We start from the raw sequence: 26,248 nt of genomic DNA, 5'->3' as shown, positions 1-26,248 counted from the left end.
AAGGGAGACGTCGGCAGCGCTCCGCTTTCACTGACGCTGCTGCGACCGGAAGTAAAAGATTTAAAGGCCCCAGGGTGCGGAGGGAAGGGCAGAGAGGCATGGATGGGAGGGCAGGGCCCAGGGAGAGGACAAATTGCTGGAAGGGAAGGGGAGGGGAGAGAGGATTGCTGGCTATGGATGGAGGAGGGAAGGGCAGAGAGGGACAAGGATGGACATGGGGCCCAGGGAGAGGACAAATTGCTGGAAATGGAGGGGAGGGGAGAGAGGAGGATTGCTGGGTATGGATGGAGGAGGGAAGGGCAGAGAGGGACAAGAATGGACATGGATGGGAGGGCAGGACCCAGGGAGAGAGGAGAAATTGCTGGAAATGGATATAGAGCAAGAAATGAAGAAGAAAGGAGAAAAGTAAAGAAATAAATGGAAAGGAAGCCCTGGAAATGGAGTTAAGAGGACAGATAGCAGCAGACTCAGATACTGGGCCAGCATGATTGAAAAAAGAAAGTCACCAGACAACAAAGGTAGAAAAAAATTATTTTATTTTCATTTTAGCGTTTGGAATATGTCCACTTTGAGAATTTACATCTGCTATCTTATTTTGTAATGTATAGCAATTTGTTTCTAAGAATATTGCTGACAATTCCTTTCAGTGTGGCAAGTGGTGAGCGATCATTTTCATGGGGGGGGGCGTGATCATTTTCATGGGGGGGGGGCGCCAACTGATAGTCTGCAGGGGGGCGCCAGAGACCCTAGGCACGGCCCTGCTTCATCGATTGGTAACAGAAGGCTTCTATGCTTTCTAAACCTGGGTTTGAAAGTAATATACTGTCAGAGATCAAAACTGATTGAAAGTTAGGATAGGAGGAGCATGTGATCAGTTTTCACAGTAGAGGAAGATAAACTATGATGTTCAAAATATTCATCCAGGCAAGAACCAGTGAGGTGGCAAAAAGTTTAGGTGATAAAATCATTTCTGTTAATCAAAATCAAAGCTTATGGTGAAATGCTACACGTATCTTTCACCAATAAAGTGGTGGATGAGTTTCAACACTGATGCAAAGTGAAGCACATAGGGAAAACAATCCAAACTTCATTTCAAGCAGATGATACTGTGAACTGGGGACTTCAGTTGAAATGGGTAACTGCTTGAGGCACCACACCGGGGAGAAGACCACAGTGCCATGCTATGTTAACTTTAGCGGTTGTTTCCAACAGTTTTGGAAGTGTTGACATACAGTTAATGCAGAGATAATGTTGTTTAGCCTGAGTGGCTAAATTTTGTTGATCAGCCACACAATATTTAGCCACATAGAGGGAGAGGGTGCAGGAGATGATACGACGCAGTTGCAAAATACTTTCCTGTCTGCGCTGATAATGAGAGCTGCCCTGATCAGGGTGGATGGTTAAGTCTGCTCAGGGACGTGGTCTGGATATCATTATCCGAATATTTTCTAGAAAGTCCAGCTGAACATCTGGATAACTCTTACCTGCTTGCTGAAAATTGAATTCTTCATATCTGAATGTTGGTTTGTCGCGTGGTTTAAAATGCATGCATGCATACATTTAAGTGGAATTAAATAATTTAAAGTTTAATATGCACATGTGTTTTTCAAACATAACTATATTTCTTTAACTCACACCTTTGCACTGATAATTGTATTTCCCTATCCCAGAGGGCTAGTAATCTAAAGATAAAGTTTTGGATTTCAGTTTACTAATATACATTAACAGGTTAAGGTGTGTTCATGTGAGCTATGCACTTAATTAGACCCCTTTGACAATAATGCTGCTTGCATTCAATAATTTGCTTTTAATTACATTAATGCACATTAATACATCTAGTATTGAGGGAAAGGAGGGTAAAGTGAATTGCCCAAGGCCCATCAGTGATGGAGTTGCCTAGTGGTTAGAACACTGGTCTTGCAATCCAGAGGTGGCTGGTTCAAATCCCACTGCTGCTCCTTGTGATCTTGGGCAACTCACTTAACCCTCCATTGCCTCAGGTACAAGCTCAGATTATGAGTCCTCCTGGGACAGAGAAATATCCAGAGTACCTGAATGTAATTCACCTTGAGCTACTGCTGAAAAAGGTGTGAGCAAAAGTCTAAATAAATAAAAGAAGTAGGATTAGAGTCCTGTTTCCAGCCCACCAATGTAGGTGTATAGTTTCTAGCCATACTTTCTTTAACTACTTTCAAGGTGGTTTACATAGTATATACAAGTGCTTATTTGCCCAAAGTCACAAGGAGCTGCAGTGGGAATTGAACCCACTTCCCCAGGATCAATGTCTGCTGCACTAACCACTAGGCTACTCTTCCACTCCAGAAGCTGATGCTGATGTGCCATTAAAAGAAGAGGGAAGAATGTGAGCTGGAACTCCCCTTTCAATAGGGAGTGAAATCTTGGCTGAAGCACTCCCAAATTTCTGTGTATCTATTTGTCTATCTCCTGATTTAAGCATCGTTTTACTTCATACTTAAGATGGCTCAAGGAAAACTAGATGTCAGCTAATCCCAGAAGAAATTACTCACCATCAGCTTTTGCTTATTACACAAGGTGCAGTCAGCCAAAACTAAATCCATTTCTCTGTAAACATTGTGATGAAAGGATTATTATTATTAGGATCCTAATTGTGAAGATGGTTTTCTTTTCAGATATGCTGCTGTCAGTGTGCACAGTCATGTCAAAGAAAAGCAGAGAAATACAGGGATACAAAGAATGATTAAGACAAGATAGGAGGCAAATGTCCTGTTGTGAACCTGGAACTGCTCAAAAGATAGAAAACAGACCATAGCATTGAGGAGGCAGTTCTGTAAGTGGGCAGGCGCCCTTCTATGTTCCTTTATTGAATGCTAGTGTAATCCAGTAACAGCCAGGGCCGCAGAGAAGGGGGGCAGGGGGTCAAAATTCCCCAGGCCTGGGCCTCCAAGGGGGGCCCGGTGCCGGGGTCTCTCTCTCCTGCTTCTGAAGGGACCCGGGTAATCCAGTGGGCTTGGGTGGGCCAGGGCCCACCCATTTATGGCTCAAGCCCACCCAACAGTAGCACATGTTTAGTGGTAACTGGTGGGAATCCCAAGCTCTGCCTGCTGAAGATTTCCCCCTGATGGTAACGAAAATGCTACTTTTCACAACACCGGCACCTGCGCATACTCAGTTTTCAGTGCATGCCTGCTGCCAAGGTGGAAAGAAGTGTTTTCCCACCAGCTGAGATAATTTTTTTTTTTTTGGGGGGGGGACACTTGGTGCCCACCCAATTCTTGCCTAGGCCCACCCAAAATCTGTTGTCTGGCTACGCCCCTGGGGTGATCATGTCCCAACAGGAGCAGGAGAGAGAAAACTCCGGCACCGTGCCCCCTTTGGAGGGCGGAGAGGACCTGGAAGAACAGACACAGCAGGCTGCTCTTCTTCACAGTCTGCCGCATTGCCTTCCCCTGCAGGCTGCTTTTACCCTCAGTCCACACATGCGTGACCTGAGAGAAGAAGCAGCTGTAGGGGAAGGCCACACAGTAGAAGGAAGAAGTGCAGTGCTGGAGGACGAACTCTTCTGCTGGCAGGGCCTTGGGATCCCTGCCAGGTGGTGGCAGCAGCAATCAGGGAGGGTGGGGCGGCCGATCCTGGGGGAGGGGCCGGTGGTGGTGATGATGATCCTTAGGGGCCCGGCGGCGGCAGCGATCCTGCCCCGGGCCCAGCTCAGTTGGAGACCATGTTATCAGCAGTGTGACACTTAGCAGTTCTATGGCTGGCATAAGTGTGAGTGCCTAACGGGGCATCTGGTATCATGAACCCAGTGGAGCAGTAGCCATGCATGTGCATAAGTACAACAGAGATGTACAGTTGTCTATACATGATAGCCCTGCCTATGTCACACCCATGCTCCTCCCCTGTGTACCCTGTCTGAGGGTATTTACAGAGCAGTGCTTAAGTGCCATACTGGCATTTACATGAATAGGTGTATACATACCAGTTGCATAGCTATGGGGGGGGGGGGGGAGTCTGCTGGGCCTGGGCCCCCCACTTTTGTTTCAGGCCCCTCAAAATTGAGTTACTGTCTGCAGCTATGGCTGTTGGGGGTTCTTGAATTTTGAGGGAGCCCAAAGTTGGAAGCACAACATTTTGCCCTACCCCCATTCTCTGCCTCTAACCTGCTCTCCGTGCCACTCCCCATGACCCCAAATACCTGACCTGGTGGGAATCCCCAAGCCATTCCAGCGGAAGTGGTCCCCCACCAGCAGCCTGGTAGTCAGTGGCGCTTTCTATGGGTCACTGTCCCCACTTCACCCCCCCCCTCACGCATGCTAGGTTTTCACTTCACTGAGAATGCATGGGGGAGAAACCCACCTCTTGTATGCTTAGTTTTGCATGGGTTCAAAATTTGAGCATGTGGGGGGGGGGGGGCTAGTTTGGTGGCTGTCCATGGCCAAAGGTCTAGGACCACTTCAACTGACCGGGCTTGGGGATCCCCACCAGGTCAGGTATTTGGGGGTTGTGGGGGGGATGGCACAGAGAACAGGGCAGGGTCAGAAAGTGGAGGGTGGGGCAAAATGTTGTGCCTCCAACTTTGGGCTCAGCTCCTTTCTCAACATTCAAGGTCTAGCTATGCAACTGACACATAGACACATAAATGCTAGTAGTCTAAACATTTATGCATATTATAGGTTACAAGAATTGCCCTCTATCCCCCTCATTCATTAACACATTGCTTAAATTAATGCACCAATGTGTGCATAAATGTATAGAATAATGTCATCTAGGAAGTCAGGCGTACACCTAACTGCATAAATTGCAGCATGTTCTGTTTTCTTTTTTTTATTATTCAATTTTGTAAACTGCCTAGGACCATTTTTTTTGGCTTGTGCAGTATATAAACCTTAACTAAGATAAGAATAAATCAAAGAATAGCATAATGCCTCTGTGTCGCTCCATGACACTGTATCTTGAGTATTGTGTGTACTTCTAGTCACTGCATCTCAAAAAAGATATAGCTGAAATTAGAAAAGGCATAGAGATTGGTGACCAAAATGATTAAGGGGATGGAATAACTGTTCTATGAGAAAAGGCTAAGGGAAGATATCCAAGATGGCCGCTGCCTGGAAGGCTACATAGGCTGTAAGGGACTGTTCGTTGGACTTTTTTCTTCTTACCTTTACCTGAGTGATGTTTTGCAGATAATGGCCCCAAAATGGAGAGGGAAGGTTAGGAGCTACCTACTTAAGCCTCCTAAACCCTCTGCTGGCAAACAGCTGTTGATAACTTTTGCTGTTTCTCCATTATTGGTGTTTCTGGCTAAGGACCCGCTTGTGCAGGAGGCATTGGTTCAACATCTGCTGGAGTGCTCTTTGAGCCCTGATGCAAGGAGCCCTCCCCCCCACCCTCCGGCCTCCAGTCGAGAGAATGCACAGGACACTGTCAGGTCTGCCGAGGTGCAAGTTCCTGGAGTATTGTTCAGTAGGAATTCCAGCAGGTTGCTGGAACATGTGACTCCTTCAGGATCATCTGTATCAGGAGATTCCAGTAAGAGAGGGGAACATGTGCCTGTTGAAGGGATCGAGTGAAATGAGCCCAGTTTGCTATCTTTGGGCTTTAGGGCCCAAGTCCAAACTACTAGTGCTATGGTACTGAGTAGGAATTCGTTGGCTCTGCTGGTTAAGCCACCGGTAGTTACTTTGGATGCCATCTGGACAGCTCTTGTAAGGTTAGATACCGCAGTGACTAAGACTTCAGAGGATCTCGCGACACTTGCAAACAAATTGAAGCTAGATAAGGCCCAGCAGGAGGGAAAAATGGGGTTGTTATCTGGAAAGTTGCAGAAAGTTGAACAGACCCTGGATCAATATCATGGGATTATCAGTACCATAGTGCATGATAGGTTGTCATCACATCGCGGGATGGAAGTGGTGGAGAACAGACTGAGGAATCTCAATTTGAGATTTGTGAACTTTACCAAGGTCAAGGTGCCATATGAGTTATCATGAGATACCTTGATGTTCTTTGCAAATGTTTTGAAGATCACTCCTGATTTGTTTCCTCCTGTGGCTAAATGTGTTTTCTTGCCAATTCGATATGGGCGACGGAGTACTGAAAGAGCTAATATTTCTAGCGATAGTATTGATATATCAGCCATCCTTGAATGATCTGGCGAGGAAGAGATTAATAGGGCTATATTATTAGTAGCGTTTGTATTTGAGCAAGACAAGGATTGAATGTTTACACTATACTGCCATTATCATGCTACTTTATTTCTAGGTCATTTCCTGATTTGTAAAATTACACAGAGAGAGAAGGAAGAAAACTCCTGGCCATAGCCCAAGAGGGCAGGTAGTGGGATGCAAGTTTTCCTTAGATTTCCATTCAAATGTATTGTAACTTGTGGCATTTATAAGCATATTTTCTTTGAGCCCCAGCAATTTCAGAGTTTTGTAGAAAGTGAAAAAAAGGGCCTGTATCACAGTGGGGGGATGGTGATACCTCTGAAGCTGTAGTATCAGGGCCGCCCTTAGATACATAGGGGTGAATTCCATATATGGCAGCAAAAAATTGGGGCAGAAAAAAAGCATTATTCTAGAAACAATGTTTAAAGTTAGACACAGTTTATAGAATAGCGCTTATACCTGAGAATCATGACTAACTTTAGGCGTCTTCCTCCTCTGCTAAGATATGCGCAGAGAGCATTTTCTGACCGCCAGACCCTGAAGCAGGCTGACGAAACGCTAGGTCACGGTCTTTATTGATGAAAAAGGAAGCACCGGAAGAAGCTAAGACAAGCTACGTGAAAGCTAACAGCTGGTTACTGCTCTACTGAATATTTTTGTCTGCACTAGAGCATAGGCTATTAATTTGAAACAATTGTGGTCCAACATAAGATTGTTTGGCTCAACGTTTAAGGGGCGTGACTACGTTTATAATAGAAGTTTTTTTTAAGCCAGTGATGAAGCAGTCCTGCTCCCATAGCTACCGTAGATAAGGCTGGGAGCTCCTTGAGGCTTTTTTCCTCCTTCTGGCCCCTGATTAATCTGCAAGTTCAGACCTTGAGAAGAGTATCTCTTGCATTTTATATTTGTGGAGATGGACTAACTTTAGGCGTGGCCATTTGCACCTACTGAAACATTAAGTTAGTTGCGTATCCTCCTTATTCTATAACATCTCACATAAATGTTAGGAATGCCCCGCTCTGCCCATGACCCTCCCATTTCTGTGCCCCCTTTTTGAACTGATGCGTAAAATTTAGGAGTGGATCCCAGTCCTAAATTTATACAAATACATTTCAATTAAATCTAATTAGTTCCAATAATTGGTTAACAAGACAATTATTGGTGCTAATTAGCTCATTATTCAATTAAATTGTGCATGCATCCTAATTTGCACACAATTCATAGCGACTTTTATAGAACTCGGGGGATAGTGAGATAAGCTTTAATTGTTTATTTGGAACAGCCAAACTTTTTCTTTTTTTTGTTGAAATAATTGTCTCTTTTGCCTTTAATAATTCTCCTATTATCTGTTCTTGGGTCCAGGGATGGACTGACCATTCAGGCAACCAGGCAGTGCCCAAAGGCCCAGAGGCTCTAGAGGGCCCAGAGGCTCTGCCTGGTTGCCCACCACCACAGCACATTGCATCCCTCCCCGGTCCTACCTTGAAGGGTATGTGGGGGCAGGAAAGAATCCCACTTTTTTCCTGCCCGCTGCCTCACTACTCTGCATAATGACGTGTTTTAACAATGGCAGCTGAGACTTCCGAGACCCGCAAGACTACCACAGTAAGTCTCGCCAGCCATTTTGAAAAAACACTCGCTGCCACCGAGCATGCTAGACATAGTGGGCAGGAAAGAGTGGGGTTCTTTCCTGACACCGAAGAAGCCAATAGACCACCAGGCCCTTCAAGGTAGGACCAGGGAGAGTGGCAGTGGTGTGGGATGGGGGGCGGCAGTGCAGAGGTGGGGTGGCAGGCAGTGGCCGGGGGGGGGGGGGTACCCAATGACCTTCACTGCCTGGGGGCCCCAACCACTGTCAGTCCACCCCTGTTTGGGGTCTCTTCCTTTTTTTCCTAGGAGGATAGTCGGTTGTCCCCCACTAAATATTGGCGGATAGCTGGTTAAGCACTATTTAACTGGTCAGCAACTGTTCTGACAAATAGTGTTAAATGGAGTGGAGTGGAGGAGTGGCCTAGTGGTTAGAGCACTGGTCTTGCAATCCAGAGGTGGCCAGTTCAAATCCTACTCTTGTGATCTTGGGCAAGTCACTTAACCCTCCATTGTCTCAGGTATAAACTTAGATTGTGAGCCCTCCTGGTACAGAGAAACATCCAGAGTACCTGAATATAACTCACCTTGAGCTACTACTAATGGAAAAGGTGTGAGCAAAATAAAAATAACAGACAGTTGGCTTTTAACAATTAGGGCTCTGGACCACCCATTTAAAGGAAGATATGTAAGCACATATCTGTTATGCTACATTATTTAGAATTTACTCACACCTTTTTCAGTGGTAGTTCAAGGTGAGTTATATTCAGGCACACTGGGTATTTATTTCTCTCATAATCTAATTTTGTACCTGAGGCAATGGAGGGTTAAGTGAGTTGCCCAAGATCACAAGGAGCAGCAGTGGGATTTGAACTGGCCACCTCTGGATGTCAAGACCAGTTCTCTAACCACTAGGCCACTCCTCCACTCCACTGCATTCTTATTAGGGGGAATTCAGTAAACGGTGCCCAAAATTAGGCACCGGTATAACCTGCACTAAGCCAGTATTCTGCAAAGGGCGCTGTGCACGGAATGACCTTTCCAGAGTACTAGCTCATTGCTCATCTCGTGCCTAACTTTGGGCCTGAACACTTACACCTGGTGTAAATGCTGACACCCAGCTCACGGCAGTTAGGCTCGTAAATGACATTTTTCTAGAACATCGGGCCTAAATCCTGGGAATGCCCCTGACCCGCCCATGCCCTTTCCATGGCCACGCCCTCTTTGGGGTTGCACACCATAAGATGTAGGCATGTTATAGAATAGGGGGTAGGGCAGATCTATGCTGTTACTCCCAATGACTGCCAATTAACACCAATTATTGATTGTTGAATGCCTGATTAATTACTTTATGCATGAATCTGTGAAATTTGCACATCCAACCTTGGGTGACTTATACAGGAGCTGGGGGATTGTGTATGGGGAAGAGGGTGGAGGGGAGGTAGGGGGTTGAAAATCCAGCCCTGTTTTTCTATTGATTAGCCAGGAGTTTACCAAGCAGCTGTGGAAATCTCCTGAACCAGCTGCTCAGGTTCAACAGTTGTTCCTTTGAATCCTGCTGATGTAAAGCTGGAGTGACTCTGGTATGTTTGTTTCCTGTGTTCTGCTGTGTGAAGCTGTTTTTTTTGTTGTTGTTGTTGCTGTTTGAAAGCTGCATAAATATACTCCTTTCTCTGAACCCATCACTAGGCACCTGAGCTGGTCTGTGTATTCATCCTCCCCAGGCCCTTACAAAAACATTCGCCAATCTTGTAGATAACAGAATCTAATAATAATGAGAAGTAAGCCACCACAGATCTAAGCTTCACATAAAACACTGGGTTAAGGGGCCTCTTTATGAAATTGCAGTAAGCAGTTAGTGGGGGTGTTAATGTGTGGCAGCTGTTAGCCTTGACACATACTAATGGCCCTGCATACTAAAACCAGCCAGTAGAACTGGCCTTAAGCAGGGTCCTGTGCTTAACTGAGTCAGGTTTGTAACTGGCTGCTGACCAAAAGTTAAAGCTTCTTTTCTCTTTCCATCCTCAGCTCCTTCTCTCTCCTTCCCCTCCCTTTTGGCAATCATGCTCCTCAGCACTGATGATCTATATTCCTGGTCTGAACCCTTAAGTCCTGGGCAAGGGGGAGGGGCCACCAAACTGATCCACACACAGGGCTGGCCTTAGTGGGTGGTAAACAGAGCAATTACCCTGGACCTTCATACCATAGGGGGTCCCACACTTGCACAAGGCCCCGCTGCCAGCCAGTATGGGTTATCGGCAGAGATAGGGCACGGCCAGCACCCACAGTTAGTGTGTGGTACATTAAAAAAAATGGGCTGTTTTTTGGATAATTTGAGCCTTTTCAAGGTTTTATAGTTTACACTGTCAGGCTGAAGCTGAGCTGTCAATCCACAGCAAGGTGGGACAAGATTTTTAAAAGGGTTTTGCAGCTTTCCCAGTCTTTGATGTGTTAAAGAATCTGTTTACTGAAGTCCATGCTGGTTTTCACAGCTAATTTACGTTCCTTCTATCTTACAGCAGCTGCATTTTATTGTAAAACATAAATAATGGAATGTGAGAGAGTTTAATACTGAAGGAAGAGTTCTTTAAATACTATGATATTTTTCAAACTGCTCTGATTTTACACCCTCATCTTACCATTGAAGTATCAGTATAGCTGTTTGGCTCATTCAGGGGCCCTTTTAATCAAAGAAGGTATGAAAGCTGGGCATAGCGTGTTCTAACATGGGACTTTGCCGCATATGAGTTCAGATTTTTAAAGCTTGTTCATTTTTTCTCGGGTTGTATGCTAAGTTTGCATTAATGTGTAGAACCTGCAGGGAGCACTTAATGACTCTTATTTAATCAGAACACACTAGCTGGATAACGCTTTCATGCCTATTCTCTGCCCATGACACACCCCCTGCAAAAAAATATTTGTAAGAAAATAGCTAATGTGTGGTTTAGCACATGCAAACAGGCAAAATCTGGCAAAACATGTTACATAAGGACATAAGAATAGCCATACTGGGTCATAAGTACATAAGTATTGCTTACCGGGACAGACCGAAGGTCCATCAAGCCCAGCATCCTGTTTCCAACAGTGGCCAATCCAGGTCACAAGTACCTGGCAAGATCCCAAAACAATACAATACATTTTATGCTCTTATTCTAGAAATAAGCAGTGGATTTTCCCCAAGTCCATTTTAATAATGGTCTATGGACTTTTCCTTTAGGAAGCCATCCAAACCTTTCTTAAACCCCGCTAAGCTAACTGTAACATATATAGTAACATAGTAAACGATGACAGATAAAGACCTGAACGGTCCATCCAGTCTGCCCAACAAGATAAACTCATTTTACATGGTATGTAATACTTTATATGTATATCCGAGTTTGATTTGTCCCTGCCTTTCTCAGGGCACAGATAGTAGAAGTCTGCCCTGCACCGGTTTTATTCTCCAAATACCAGCGTCGCCACCCAATGTCTGCTAAGATTCCATAGATCCATTCCTTCTAAACAGGATTCCTTTGTGTTTATCCCACGCATGTTTGAATTCCATTACCGTTTTCATCTCCACCACCTCTCGCGGGAGGGCATTCCACATATCCACCACCCTCTCCGTGAAAAAATACTTCCTGACATTTCTCCTGAGTCTGTCCCCCTGCAACCTCAATTCATGTCCTCTAGTTCTACCACCTTCCCATCTCTGGAAAAGGTTTGTATGCGGATTAATACTTTTCAAATACTTGAACGTCTGTATCATGTCACCCCTGTTTCTCCTTTCCTCCAAGGTATATCTGTTTAGGTGGGCAAGTCTCTCCTCATACGGTTTGCAACGCAAATCCCATACCATTTTTGTAGCTTTTCTTTGCACCGCTTCCAGTCTTTTTACATCTTTAGCCAGATACGGCCTCCAAAACTGAACACAATACTCCAAGTGGTGCCTCACCAACAACTTGTAGAGGGGCATCAACACCTCCTTTCTTCTGCTGGTTATACCCCTCTCTATGCAGCCTAGCATCCTTCTAGCCATGGCCGTCGCCTTGCCACATTTTTTCTTCACCTTCATATCCTCCGACACCAACACCCCAAGGTCGCTCTCCTGGGTCGAGCTTGCTAATCTCTGCCCTCCTATTCGGTATCTCTCTTTTGGGTTTCTACACCCCAAATGCATCACTCTGCACTTCTTGGCATTAAATTTTTAACTGCCAGACCATTGACCATTCTTCTAACTTTCGGAGATCCCTTCTCATCGTTTCTACTTCCTCCAGGGTATCCACTCTATTGGCTATCTTCGTGTCATTCGCAAAAAGGCAAACCTTTCCTTCCAACCCTTCAGCAATATCTCTCACAAATATATTAAACAAAATGGGCCCCAGCACCGACCCCTGAGGAACCCCACTGCTCACCATCCTTTCCTCCGAGTGGATTCCATTTACCACTTAGCAGTAAGGTTTCACACGGTAACCATACAGTAATCATCTACATGTGTAGAATGACAATTATCGCCCGGTTTTTCCTGCGCACCAAAAAATAAAAATGATTTTCCAGCGCGTGTGGCGGTCGCACATCAAAAATGAAATTACCGCAAGGGCCGCACGGTAGCCAGGTGGTAACTCAAAACTGACAATCATTGAGCGCATGTAGGCGCCTACGCAGCGTAGTAAAAAGGCCCCATAATGTGCTAGCATCTGTTGAGAGTTCAGAGAGAAAACCTTAGTGAGTGACCCAGTGCAAGCCAGCATGACACATGATGCCAAGTTTTCTTCTTCAGTCTCCTTAGCCCAGATTTGACTCATGTGCTGTTTTTAAAGTGCTTGACTAATAATTGTTTATGGGTTTTTTTTTTGTGGGGGGAGCTAATACCAGTGTGTATGCTGCAAGTGCTTAATCTGGATAACTGTAATTGAAGCTGCACAGCCAAAACCAATGATGCTCTCTTGGAAGTCTACAAACTATTGCAAACAAAGTACTTTAAAAAATCTGTACTATCAAAACATATCTGATGCAGTAAAACAGTGCTAGATGACCATGTGGAAGCTCGTCAGGAAAGCTGACATTGGAGTTATTCTGCTGTCCATCTCCTGCAACAGCTGTATCATCTCTCCCAAGCATCCATTTGATTTTCATTTTTCGTGTATTTAAATTTATATCCCACAAAAGTCCGAATAACAGTTCAGCTCTATGTGGCTTACAGCACAGTTATACATAGCACATGAGATCAAAATAGATGTATAATCACACAAAAACAGAAATAGAATTAAGCTGAAATTTAAGACCTGAAAAAGGACTCACTAGAGTTCCCAAATCGAGCCTCATCCATCAGGAGTAATTTCCTGAAAAGGAAGGTGTTTAACAGCTTTCAAAATTTCACATAGCAGGAAACACAGCAGTTAGCCTTTGGGAGTTCATTTCACCATTTGGTGGCCTGATATATAAAATCTGCTGAAAAAAATGGATTTATAAATCAGACCTTTACAACTTGGAAAATGGAGGTCAAGGTAATCCCACAAAATAACCAATGATATTCTTTCTGGTGAACGTGCTAAGAATAGTACTTCTAGTATACTTAACCAGGATTTTTCCCCTGAAATGTCCAAGGTAAAGTTTATTTTCTGGTTTGGAGAAAAAAAAACCCATCATGTAGAGCTTTATTGGAGAGACAGAGTGAAAGAACCCCTTTTGGGCCTCACTGCATGAATATCCCCCCATCCCAGAATCTGTGCTGAAGATGCTGCAGTGTATGACCTGCCCTGCATAAAGACAGCTACAGCTGTTTTACAGTGTTTACCGCTTTGTCATGTGACAAGTGTCCCCACCCCCATGGCTCTGATTTCGCTCCCCTTCCCACTCTCTTCTCTTTTCATCTTCAGCACTGCTTGGTGCCCTAGGCTGTCACATGGTGCCAATTAGTGACTTCAGAGATTTTACCGCAGTTTTCAGTGGGTTTGAAGTTATGGTTGCTCCTAGTTAGAGTTCGATAAAATCGAGACAGAGGCAGTAGCCCTTGTAGAGGCTAGCAAATGCTGGCTTCCCAACGTGCAGGCATTCAGGTGCCTCTAAACGTATGGGGTCCATAGAGGTATTTAACTCAAGATCTTGAATCTATATAATCCTGTACAGACATGAATTTGCCTGTAAGGAACAGCCCACAGAGTGGTGTTCCATTGAAATTCTATGTATTGATATAATTGAATATATTAATTAAATCAAGCAACTCTTCTCTCTCTCTCTCTCCCCCCCCCCCCCCCCCCCCCCCCCCGGTGTCTTATATACGTAAGTATGTATTCTGCTTATCTAAAAGAGATTTCTTGTTCATTGGAACTTGACTGCTGAATATCTTTGCAGACTGCCATGGCCATGAGCACATGGTGCCTGGGTGGTCAACAGACAGCGTCGGGATGTAGACCAAAGTTATCTGGGCAGAGTGGATTTTAAGTGCTGTTACTCAGTTAACTGTTTGGATAAACTAGCATAGCAAAAAAATAAAACAAAAACCTATCCTAAGTGTATCCAGATAAGCTATCTGGTTAGCGGTTGACTATCACCACTACCCAAATGTGCAGACTGAATGGGAAGGTGTCTGAATTTTCTTTGTGCATGTTCTAATCCTTGCTACTTGAAATAAGCCCTTGGGAGAGACCGAACTTGCTCTGTGTTGGTGTTGGAAACTAAGCAGAGCAAGCCTGGCTAGGACTGGGACATGGGACCACCAGGGAAGACCAGGGGCCGTGGGCTGTAGAAGGCAAGAGCAGCCCTCTGAAATATTCTGCCAGAAAGGTCACAGACACAGTGGTGGGTCTATGATCACTTAACACCTGGCACCCAGAAATGACATTCAGCAATGCACCCTTCCAGGACAGAATTCCAGCACCCTTATATAGTGTTAATGGTATTCAGAAACATACCTTCTGGCGCCATGAGAGTGGAAAGTTTGGCTTATCATATTAATCTGCACACCAGCTTTCGAAAGGCAGTGGATAGGAATGTTGTGAATATTATTCAGCTCTAGCTACTCAGAAACATGCTGCTAAGTGACCTGAGTCCAAGAGTGCATGGTTTTTCCAGAAACAGAACCCCTCACCCTGACTGTAGTTCTGAAGTCACATTTCCTTCTTTAAATTCTCTGCTTCACCTCCTCTCACCGTTATTCTTCCACTGGAAACACTTGGCAGAAGAAAAGTAAATAATGTAACCTCTGAAGTATTACAGGCACTGGTACAAGAGCCCTGGAGCTAAAAAGTCAAAATTATGATCTTTTCCTCTTCTCAGCTTGTGAAAAGAGCTGAACGTACTGCATTAATCGAAGCCACTGGAAGCAAATTCTATCATTTCTCTGCAAACATTTATGCATGAGGTGATGGTCTAGACTTTGGACCTGTGCTGTAGTTCGTTCTTTGGCCATTGTGAGTTGGTTTCCTCAGCACACCCTGCTCATGAACTTTCAAATAAATAGAGCTTTCAGCTCGCTGAACTGCACGAAACATCTGGAATAGGTTAATCACATCCACCATAAGTAGATGGAATTCTGCAGTGTGGTGTTTCAGATTTCTGGAACATGCCACCTAGTCACCTCATGCATGCAATGTACTTGCCAGCTAGATGTGTTTGCAGTAAAATCTATAAATTATGGAGTAATATTCTGGATAGTAGTTATTTTCATGAAACCACATCCAGGTTGTTTCGGAGGTCATTCTAGAAGCCAGAGGCTTATACGCAGAAATGGCCTCTGTTAAAATTACCTGGACTCTATGTAGGTAAACGTCTGTGTATACAGCCTGTATGTGCCTAAGGTTAAATGAACTGAGTGGATATGTTTCCAGTGGCAGAGTTTTGGAGGATTAAGCATTTATATGTATAGTTTCTAAAATATATGCATATGTGTATATTAAAAGCATAGGAATTTCTGCACACTAAATACTACTACTACTTATCATTTCTATAGCGCTACAAGGCATACGAAGCACTGTACACCATACACCATAAATAGCAGGTGGAAATATCTGTGTGCACTGTGGACTAGATTCAGTAAATGGTGCTAAGAAAATAGCATACAAAAAAATCTGCACAGAAAGCAATTCTATTGCATGCCATTTATAGAATAACATTTAGAGCTCATTTCCGCACAAACCTTTGCTGCCCTTTTACTAAGCCGTGGTAAAAAGTAGCCTGCGGTAGTGCAAGCACGTCTTTTGGAGGTGTGCTGGGCTCAGGGGCCTAGCCAGACTTCGGTGGGAGGGGGTCCAGAGCCCGAGGCGAGGGGGCACATTTTAGTCCCCCCCAGCGCCGCCGACCCTCCCCCCACCATTTTTAAACCCCCTCCCGCCATTTTTGACCTCCCCGCCACCGCCACCACCACCTTTGACCCTCCCCCCCAGCGCCAACCCTTTCGACCCTTTCGACCTGACACAGCTGTGTTTCGGCATCAAAGCCTGCATCAGGGGTCAAACAAATCTTTTTAAGTTATCACTGAATATCAGACCAAGGGAAATGTGGCTGTAGGACTTCCTTAAAACATAAGAATTAAGCAGTGAACTGTGAAATGCCTCGGGTCGCCATTTTATCATTAATAAAGGTTTTTTGGATTTCCTCTTCAACTCGTCCTCACTTTTTGTGTCCATGCTCTAATGTCACCATTAGTGCACAGCCATTAAAATTTTTTTTTCTGCATTAGCCCTTATCGACACCTGTTTTCTAGGCAGTAATCCTGTACTAATCGGTGCACAGTAATGTTGCTGTGCTAAATGATTAGCACAGAAATGCTCAGTCTCTATCCCCAGATATGTCCCCTCTACACAAAAATAAAAAATATTTTTAGCGCGTGGGTAGTGCGTGCAGATTTTACTGTAGGACACCTGAACGCATTCCGCAGTAAGACATTTTAAGTTGCATTAAGTGTCTGCTAGCACTCTTTATTAGTGCATGGCTATTTACACGTGAGTCCGTACTGGCTATTAGCACGTGAGTCCTTACTGCTACCTATTTTATAGGCAGTAAGGGCTCACGCGCTAATCCTGTGCTAATCAGTTAGCATGCAGCAATGCCCATGCGTTAATCAATTAACATAGCCATGCCCCCAAACATGCCCCCAGTGCTAAAAATTGAAATTTTGTTTTTAGCGCATGGCATGGGTAGCATTCGCCGATCCTGAAATTACTGTGGGATGCCTGAGCATGCCCCACGGTAGTGCTTTTTAGCTTGCGGTAAGTACGCGTTAGTGCTTACCACAGCTTAGTAAAAGGACCCCTAAGTATGTTGTGTAAGTTGAAGTCTATGATCCCGATTGACAATTTTAGACCTGTCGTTCAGAGTCATGTACTCTCACGAATGGATTACTGTAATGCCCTTTATTTTGGTATCTCCTAGACACAATTGAAAGACTTGCAGCTTGTCCAGAACATGGTTGAACTATTGGTGACAGGGGTATTGTGAAACCATTATGTAACACGTTATCTTAACACATTACGTAGTCTGCCTGTGCAATTTTGTATTAAGTTTAAAATTTATTGTTGATCTAAAAGGCATTACAGACTGATCCTCCTACTGTATGAGCGTTGTTTTGAAGACGTATTCTCCTAATCAAACCCTGCAATTGGATGGGACGCAGCAGTTAACAATTCTATCTTTGGCAAACATTCACTTTCAGGAAACTCAGGGGCCCTTTTACTAAAGGGTTGCCATGCAGCAATCCGGAACTAACACCGGTGGTAGTTCCGCCCCCAGCACATGGCATTGCCAGACATGTTCAATTATTTTTACCACCGGGTTAGCACGGAAGCCCTTACTGCCACCTCAGTGGGTGGCAGTAAGGGCTCTCCCTGAAATGGCTGTGCGGCAAGTGTGAACTTACCGCACGGCCATTTCTTTTTTTAGCCTTTTACCTGCTGTGGTAGGCTGCGGTAAAAGGAGTCCCGGCACGCGGCAAAACCAGGCACCAATGCTACTGCAAGGCCCCTTTTACTGCGGGGCCCTAACGTAAGTGTTTTACTACTACTACTACTACTACTACTTAGCATTTCTATAGCGCTGCCAGGGTTACGCAGCGCTGTACAAGGGGAAGGACAGTCCCTGATCAAGAGAGCTTACAATCTAAAGGTAATAAGCTATGTAGTCAGTGTAGGTATCAGGAATGGGGAAGGTGGTTAGGCGCCAAAAGCAAGGGAGAAGAGATGGGCCTTGAGTAAGGACTTGAAAATGGGCAGGGAGGGTGCACGGCGTATGGGCTCAGGAAGTCTGTTCCAGGCATAAGGTGAAGCGAGGCAGAAGGGGCGGAGTCTGGAGTTAGCGGTGGTGGAGAAGGGTACAGATAGGAGTGATTTGTCCTGAGAGCGGAGGTTACGGGTGGGAACATACGGGGAGAGGAGGGTAGAGAGGTAATGGGGGGCTGCAGATTGAGTGCACTTGAAGGTCAATAGGAGAAGCTTGAATTGTATATGGTAGCGGATCGGGAGCCAGTGAAGCGACTTGAGGAGAGGGGTGATATGAGAGTATCGGTTCACGCGGTAGATAAGACGTGCGGCGGAGTTTTGGACAGATTGAAGGGGGGATAGGTGGCTAAGCGGGAGGCCAGCGAGGAGAAGGTTGCAATAGTCAAGACGAGAGGTAACGAGCGAGTGGACGAGGGTTCGGGTGGTCTGTTCAGAAAGGAATGGGCGAATTTTGCTAATATTATAGAGGAAGAAGCGACAGGTCTTAGCTGTCTGCTGGATTTGGGCAGAGAAGGAGAGGGAGGACTCGAAAATGACTCCGAGATTGCGGGTTGAAGAGACAGGGAGGATGAGGGCGTTGTCAACAGAGACGGAAAGTGGGGGAAGAGGAGAAGAGGGTTTGGGTGGAAAGACAAGGAGCCCAGTCTTAGCCAGGTTCAGTTTCAGATGCCGGGTTTTCTCATTTGTTGGTCCATTTGAATGGAATAAGTTACCCTTTTATTTGCTCAGGCTTTTGGTGTAAGGTGACTTGGCTGGTTGTTTAGTATTGCTAGCAGTAACAGGTTTGCTTATATCTAGTCCATCTGGTATGCTGGCAGTGCATGTGGCAATTCTTATTCTTCATGGTAGTTCATCAGGAATTTATTGTAGTGATATGTTGTTTATGTGGTCCTTTTCACTATTTTGTTAACTGTAATTCCTTAAAGTGTTGGTTTTATTGTATGGATGTTTTTGTTCAATTTGTTTTGTTTTTAAAGGGCCCCCTTTTTTCCAAGCTGCGGCAAAAGGGGGCTGGTGCTGGCATCGGTGCGTGTTTTACATGCGTGCCGAGGCCCCCTTTTACCGAAGTTGGTAAAAGGGAAGTCTCACTTTCTTACAGGAAATGGCCAGGCGGCAAGTAAAGCACTTGCCACATGGCCATTTGGGGGGCAACCCTTACTGCCACCCATTGAGGTGGCGGTAAGGGCTCCTGTGTTAACCCGGTGGTAAACGGGCAGTGCGCAGCACTGTCTGATTACCGCCGGGTGCACTCTGGTACTGCATAAATAAATAAATTTGTGTAGCTCCAGAAATTATGGCATACTAGAGGTGGGAAGTACCGCCGGACTGCTGAGGTTGCCCAGAGCCCTTAATGTTTTCAATTGTGTGGTTTGTGCTGTAATCTACCAATAGAATAGAAAAGGACAGATATAAACAAATAAATTAATTTAAAGGGTTCTATTTATTTTATTATTTAGATTTTGCTCACACCTTTTTCAGTAGTAGCTCAAGGTGAGTTACATTCAGGTACTCTGGTTATTTCTCTGTCCCAGGAGGGCTCAAAATCTAAGTTTGTACCTGAGGCAATGGAGGGTTAAGTGATTTGCCCAAGATTACAAGGAGCAGCAGTGGGATTTGAACTGGCCACCTCTGGATTGCAAAACCAGTGCTCTAACCACTAGGCCACTCCTCCACTCCTATGGGCATAAATGTGTGACCCACCCATGTTCCATCCAAACTCCACCCATGTGAATGCCCACCCTTAAGTTGCATACCATCACTTTTTAGCACCATTTTACAGAATAGTGCATGGTCAGAATAGCGCCATGTATGTATGCAAATGCCAGTATTCAGATAATTTAGATACGTTCTTGGTGCCCTTCTAAAAAAAAAAAATTACCTCCATAATATTTAAATTAGCAGTAATAGAATCATAACTAACTCTGCTAAAATTTGATCACCCTGTTTCCATACAGTCACAGTCAGCAGAGATCATGATGCCTTCCTCCCCAGTTTCAATGGCAATGATTTAATTATCTGATTCACCTTCTTTTCAAACCATCCAGACAACTCATCTGGTGTAGGTTGGTTTTCATTAGCAGAGGCATCTGGAAAAGACAACACTTTAGGTTGTGATACCACTTTTTACATGCACTCAGGAAAATAATCCTTCTTGGTGTAGCCTAACACATTCTTATGCTCTCTATAAACACCATAATAATGCTGCCCAGATCTAGGTTTACACCATCGTTTGTCATTTTACAATTTTCCTCTTGAAAGCCATGAAAGTTACATTAATTTCAGGAGCATACTTAGCTCATGAATGCCACAATGTGCCATTACACCCCACTATGAACAATAATGAGCAGTTTCATCATCCTAGTATTGAACTAATGGATCAATAGCCACGCTTTCATCAATACCACTATAAGAAAAATTACTCTTAAATAGCTCATAGTCAAAACCGAGATGTTTCATTGGCTTAGGTGACAAAAACAAGACATTATCACGACCCACTGGGAATAATCTCTCAAAACTAATGAGACAATAATCAGATCAGGGAAAATCAAATTTACTAATATTCTCATAATGACTACCAGATGAACCATCACTTGAGCTAAACAAAAAGTAAATTGTCTGTCATTTAACATGTTGGAACCTGAAATAATTGTTGAAATCCTAGCAATGCCATAATATATAATCTATCAGCAACCAGGGGAGAACTGCTGTATTCATCATACTGTAAATTTTATCCATAATTCAAGTGAATGAAGACTGCGACTCAAAAATCGTTCCATAAAAACTAATCTCATCTTGCACATTAATTTTCTAACACAACCTCCACAAAGCATGGGAATCAAAGTCAGTCAGAAAAAAGGAAAATTCTAAAGTAATTACACAGTGTACACATGTATGCTGCAAATATCAAAGACCTTCAGAAGCATAACTCACCCATGCAGCTAGCCAGAAATCTGGTTGCTAAAGAGGGTGGATAAATTTTGTCATTCATTGGGTCCTTCACACTGCAATCCAAGGCAGTTAGCCAACCTTACCTTCACGATAAGCAGTGTGGGAAACAAACAAAACTTGGCCAGGATTCCCTGGGCATGGCTACTATAGCTGGCTCTCAGGTTTTACTGAGGTAAGCCCCACACCTGCCTTCCTATCAGTAGTATGACTCTGCACCATAACAAAGTGTGGCTCAGGCCTTCTGTAGCCCATGTCTGTAACCTCCCCTCATGTGACTCCAACTGTACATGCCTGGTCTTTTCCCCAATACCTTAAGGCAATTTTCCTGTACTAAGCCATGATTCTGAGACAGGAGGAGTGGTACCAACTTGGTGGGGGGGGGAGTTTTGTCGGTTAAACCCTGTTTGTTCTGACCACTTGGCATACCACTGAACTCTGTAGGGGAAGTATTGCATTTTCATAATTCATAGGCGTCATGTGATTAGGCAGCCAGCATTTCACAGGAGTGAATAGCATGCCAGCAGAAAAGTCTTCTTTGGCACTTGTGCCAAGGGTTCCCAAGCCCCCACTCTAGCCTGCCTTCATATGAATTGGCCCAAACCTCACTATTACAGGTCCTGTTTGCACAGCAGAAGAGCTAAAACTGGATGGGGTATTAGTAACATAGTAGATGACAGCAGATAAAGACCTGTATGGTTTATCCAGTCTCCCTAACAAGATTTTAAAAAATCTCATGGCATAAGGTATGATGTGATACTATATATGCATACTTGATCTTGACTTGTCTTTGCTGTTTTCAGGGCACAGACCATAGAAGTCTGCCTGGCAGTGGCCTTGTTCTCCAACTTCTGAAGCTATTTTTATTTTAGTTACATTTGTACCCCGCGCTTTCACACTCATGGCAGGCTCAATGCAGCTTACATGGGGCAATGGAGAGTTAAGTGACTTGCCTAGAGTCACAAGGAGCTGCCTGTGCCTGAGGTGGGAATTGAACTCAGTTCCTCAGGACCAAAGTCCACCACCCTAACCACTAGGCCACTCTCACTCCAGCCCAGTCAAATCTGTCCAGCCTTGATTGGTGCACAGACCACAGAAATCTGCCCAGCTCTGGCTTTGCTTTCCGTATACTGGTGTTGCCATCAAATCACTGCTAAGCTTGTTTGGTTCCATGCCTTCTATACAGGATTCCTTTGTGTTTATCCCACACATTTTTGAATTCCATTAGTTTTCATCTCCACCATCTCCTGCGGGAGGGCACCCTCTCCGTGAAAAAGTACTTCCTGACGTTATTCCTCAGTCGGCCCCCCTGCAACCTAAATTCATGTCCTCTAGTTCTACTGCTTCCTGTCTCTAAAAAAGGTTTGTTTGTATATTAATAACTCTCAAATATTTGGATGTCTCTATCATATCACCCCATCTTGTGGCGCAAATCCAATACCATCTTTGTTGCGTTTCTCTGAACCGCTTTGAGTCTTTTTATGTCCTTAGCAAGATACGGCCTCCAAAACTGAACACAATATTCCAAGTGGGGCCTCACAAACAAGTCAGATAAGGTAAATCAGAGCCTACCAGACACGCACATATATTACATTTGTGTTAATTTTGTTTGTTTTGGTTTTGCATGTGCTGTAAATAGTTTAAACCCTTAAGCCTAATACCACAAGCTTAATGCTTTCCAGCCTAGCTTTGAAGTCCAAATACTTTTGAGAAGTTCCAGGCACAGAGTCTGTGAAGGTCATTATTTTTCTTTGCCAATAGGGAAGGAACATTAGGTCTCTGTTTTCCTCTTGGTGGTAAGCAGCCACAGCGCTTTCTCCTTGGTATTTCTGAACATTGTCTTACAGTCCTCCTAAATCATTTGGAAGTCCGTTGCTTTGTCTTTATATGGAGGCAGGTTCCTGTATGTCGAACAAAAAATTCAGTACGTAAGAAAATGGTTCAGTATCGTAGCTTGGTAACTTGGGTAAAAGCAACTGGCGAACAGGATATAATTTATTCATTTTCTGGTCATCCTCCGGGCACCTCTCCTGGGTTTTTGCATGTGCAATTCAGTTTTGTTGGCCCCATCTGTGGAAATGGACAGAACAGCCTTTGTCAAGAATACCTTGTTAACGTGCAGTTTTCAAAGCCAATGAAAAGCAGCGAATGGTCCATTGCCCCTGTGAATTTTTCTAGGCAAGTTGGCTTTTTCCTACACATCTGCATTTGAGTTATGTTTCTTTCCTTTTGACCACATGGTGTGAGTCGTTCTTACAACATCTGGCACAGCAGGCGCAGGCTGCGAAAGAAACAGGGTTTCTTTTGTGCAGACTGTCCTGAATTGAGCAGATCTAGGAACTGCCAGGGAAGATATGTTGTTTTTTTTAATATGTGTTTTGGAGTGATCACATGGATAGAAAGCCTGTGAGTCTGAAGGTTGGACTGACACATCTGTATTTACACAGCTGGCTAAACTTGGTCGTGGTGTGCAAGACAGAGGATTCCCTTGAATGATGGGTCACATGAATTCAGGGCACAAATTTGGCATCATTTGCCATTGAAGAATTACTAAGAAATAAGATACACTTCATCCACAAGAGGGCACATTTATAACAAGGTGCCTACATAAACATTAAAAAACACAACTATAATATACCTGTTCTCTGAAGGCAACATACGACAGTATGGGAGCAGATGAAGACCTGCACAGTCCATCCAGTCTTCCCAGAAAGATGGCCAGGGTTGCACCTCCCATTCCATGCTGGTCACCCTTTCCCCTTTTGTTGCTGTGTTGTAACAGCTGCTCCATGCAGGTTACCCTCTTCTATATCTTTTTTTAAAACACGAAAGGGTCAATATTCAAAGCGATTTAACTGTCCAGAAACAGCTCCTGGCTAGTTACATCACTTGTCGGTGCTATGCACTGATATTCAGTGGTACTTAATCAGTTACTGCAACTGAATATCACCACAGACCACTAAATCCAAAGCTGGCTATTTTGTGCGCAGTCCATTGGTGGAGTCGGCACTTACGTTGTTAAGTGCCAATATTCAGCACAACCCTATGTTAAGCAGTTGTATATTGACTGCATAAAACTCAGTCCTATCTTTATCAGTGCTGTTTAGGCGATTAAGTGCTGAATACTGTACACGAGATAGCCGGATGCACAAACCTGGACATTCAGTGCCCGTTCGTGGACATGGCCCAGCAGGGGCGGAATGACAGCGGTCGGGGCCCTGGGGAAGTAAGGGTCATTGGGTGCCCTCATCCACTGTTTACTGCACCACCACCCCTTTCCCACACATCACAACCCCCCACCGTCATTGTTGCTGCCCCCTCCCACACACTACAGACCCCTGCAAGTGGGTCTTACTTTGAAGGGCCCAGGTGGTCTAGCAGCTTCTTCAGGGGCAGGAAAGAATCCCACTCTTTCCTACCTGCTGCTGCTACTCTGCCTATGCCTGGTGCCATGGCTGCTGTGTTTTCAAAATGGCTGCCGACATAGGCGTAGACTGGGGGGGGCGAGGGGGGGCAATGCCCCCCCAAACGACGAGGACGTGGACTGGCGCTAGAATGAAAAAAAAAAAAAAAACAAGCAGGCACGCGCTCGTCTCCGTCCGCTTTGCTGCTTCCCTGCCCTCTCTGTCTGCATCCCGCCCGAAAGGAAATGACATCAGAGGAAGGCGGGACGTAGACAGAGAAGGCAGGGAAGCAGCGAAGCGGACGGAGACGAGCGTGTCTATCTACCCCCTCTCTTCCTACCCTCCGGCGCAGGCAGCACCAATCTTCTCTAAGTCTTTCTTGTTCCTGGCAGCGGTAGCGACGTACACGCTGCCTTCAGCTCTGCCCCGAAGCCTTCTCTTCAAGTTCCTGTTCCCGCATAGGTGGGAACAGGAACTTGAAGAGAAGGCTTCCGGGGCAGACCGAAGGCAGCGTGTATACGTCGCTACCGCTGCCAGGAGCACAGAAAGGTTGAAGAAGACTGCTGCCTGCACCGGAGGGAGGGAGGAAGAGAGGGGGTAAACGGAGTCACGATCCTGGACCTCGCGGGGGGGGGGGAGCAGAGGGAAGATGAATGGGACTGGGAGGGTGGAGAGCAGAGGGAAGGAGTAAGAGATGGATGGGACTGGGAGGGTGGGAAGCAGTGGGAAGGAGCAGGAGATGGATGGGACTGGGAGGGGTGGGAAGCAGAGGGAAGGAGCAAGAGATGGATGGGACTGGGAGGGGTGGGTGGGGAGCAGAGGGAAGGACCAGGAATTGGATGGGACTGGGAGGGTGGGAAGCAGAGTAAAGGAGCAGGAGATGCATGGGACTGGGAGGGTGGGAAACAGTGGGAAGGAGCAGGAGAAGGATGGGACTGGGAGGGGTGGGAAGCAGAGGGAAGGAGCAAGAGATGGATGGGACTGGGAGGGGTGGGTGGGGAGCAGAGGGAAGGACCAGGAATTGGATTGGACTGGGAAAGGAGGTGAGCAGAGGGAAGGAACAGAAGATGGATGGGACTGCGAGGGGTGGGGAGCAGAGGGATGGACCAGGAGATGGATGGGATTTGGAGAGGTCAGGCACAGCAGAGGGAAGGAGCAAGAGATGGATGGGACGGAGGGATGGTGAGCAGAGGGAAGGAACAGAAGATGGATGGGACTGGGAGGGGTGGGGAGCAGAGGGAAGGAGCAAGAGATGGATGGGACTGGGAGGGGTGGGTGGGGAGCAGAGGGAAGGACCAGGAATTGGATTGGACTGGGAAAGGAGGTGAGCAGAGGGAAGGAGCAGGAGATGGATGGGACTGGGAGGGGTGGGGAGCAGCGGGAAGGAGCAAGAGATGGTTGGGACTGGGAGGGGTGGGGAGCAGAGGGAAGGAGCAAGAGATGGATGGGACTGCGAGGGGTGGGGAGCAGAGGGATGGACCAGGAGATGGATGGGATTGGGAGAGGTCAGGCACAGCAGAGGGAAGGAGCAGAAGATGGATGGGACGGAGGGATGGTGAGCAGAGGGAAGGAACAGAAGATGGATGGGACTGGGAGGGGTGGGGAGCAGAGGGAAGGAGCAAGAGATGGATGGGACTGGGAGGGTGGGGAGCAGAGGGAAGCCTACTGGAAAGAAGACACTGCATAAAACAGAAGACACTGGGATCAAAGCGAATAGAAAAACTACATGATCAGACAACAAAGGTAAATAAAAGTTTATTTTATTCATAATTTATTAATTGAAATGTATCAGCTTTTTGAAATGTGCATCTGTGATATTTTGCCTGTAAATTTCATTTCCTTCCTCCATATTAGCATATTCATTTGCATATGTATATATGCAAATGATATGCTAATATGCTCCGCCCATTTTTTGCCCCCCCAAATGAAACAGTCAAACTACGCCTATGGCTGCCGAGACGTCCCACGGTAG

General features: G+C 45.4%; 1 protein-coding gene across 3 annotated transcripts in view; it reads left to right on the top strand.

The window, feature by feature from the left end:
* LPAR1 (lysophosphatidic acid receptor 1) overlaps window positions 1–26,248 on the top strand; it is a 191,694-nt gene that overhangs the window by 29,659 nt on the left and 135,787 nt on the right. Inside the window, exon 1 of one of the 3 annotated variants that reach the window (XM_030193750.1) lies at window positions 6,235–6,312. The exons of the other annotated variants lie outside the window; for them this stretch is intronic. The gene's annotated coding sequence lies outside the window, so the exon portion shown is untranslated. Of the gene's footprint in view, window positions 1–6,234; window positions 6,313–26,248 lie in introns of those variants that run through there. 3 annotated transcript variants of the gene reach the window in all.

This window comes from Microcaecilia unicolor, chromosome 2 (genome assembly GCF_901765095.1).
Source record: "Microcaecilia unicolor chromosome 2, aMicUni1.1, whole genome shotgun sequence".
Taxonomy (NCBI): domain Eukaryota; kingdom Metazoa; phylum Chordata; class Amphibia; order Gymnophiona; family Siphonopidae; genus Microcaecilia; species Microcaecilia unicolor.
The sequence above is the reverse complement of the archived record's forward strand: the minus strand, read 5'-3'. Positions and strand labels throughout refer to the sequence as shown.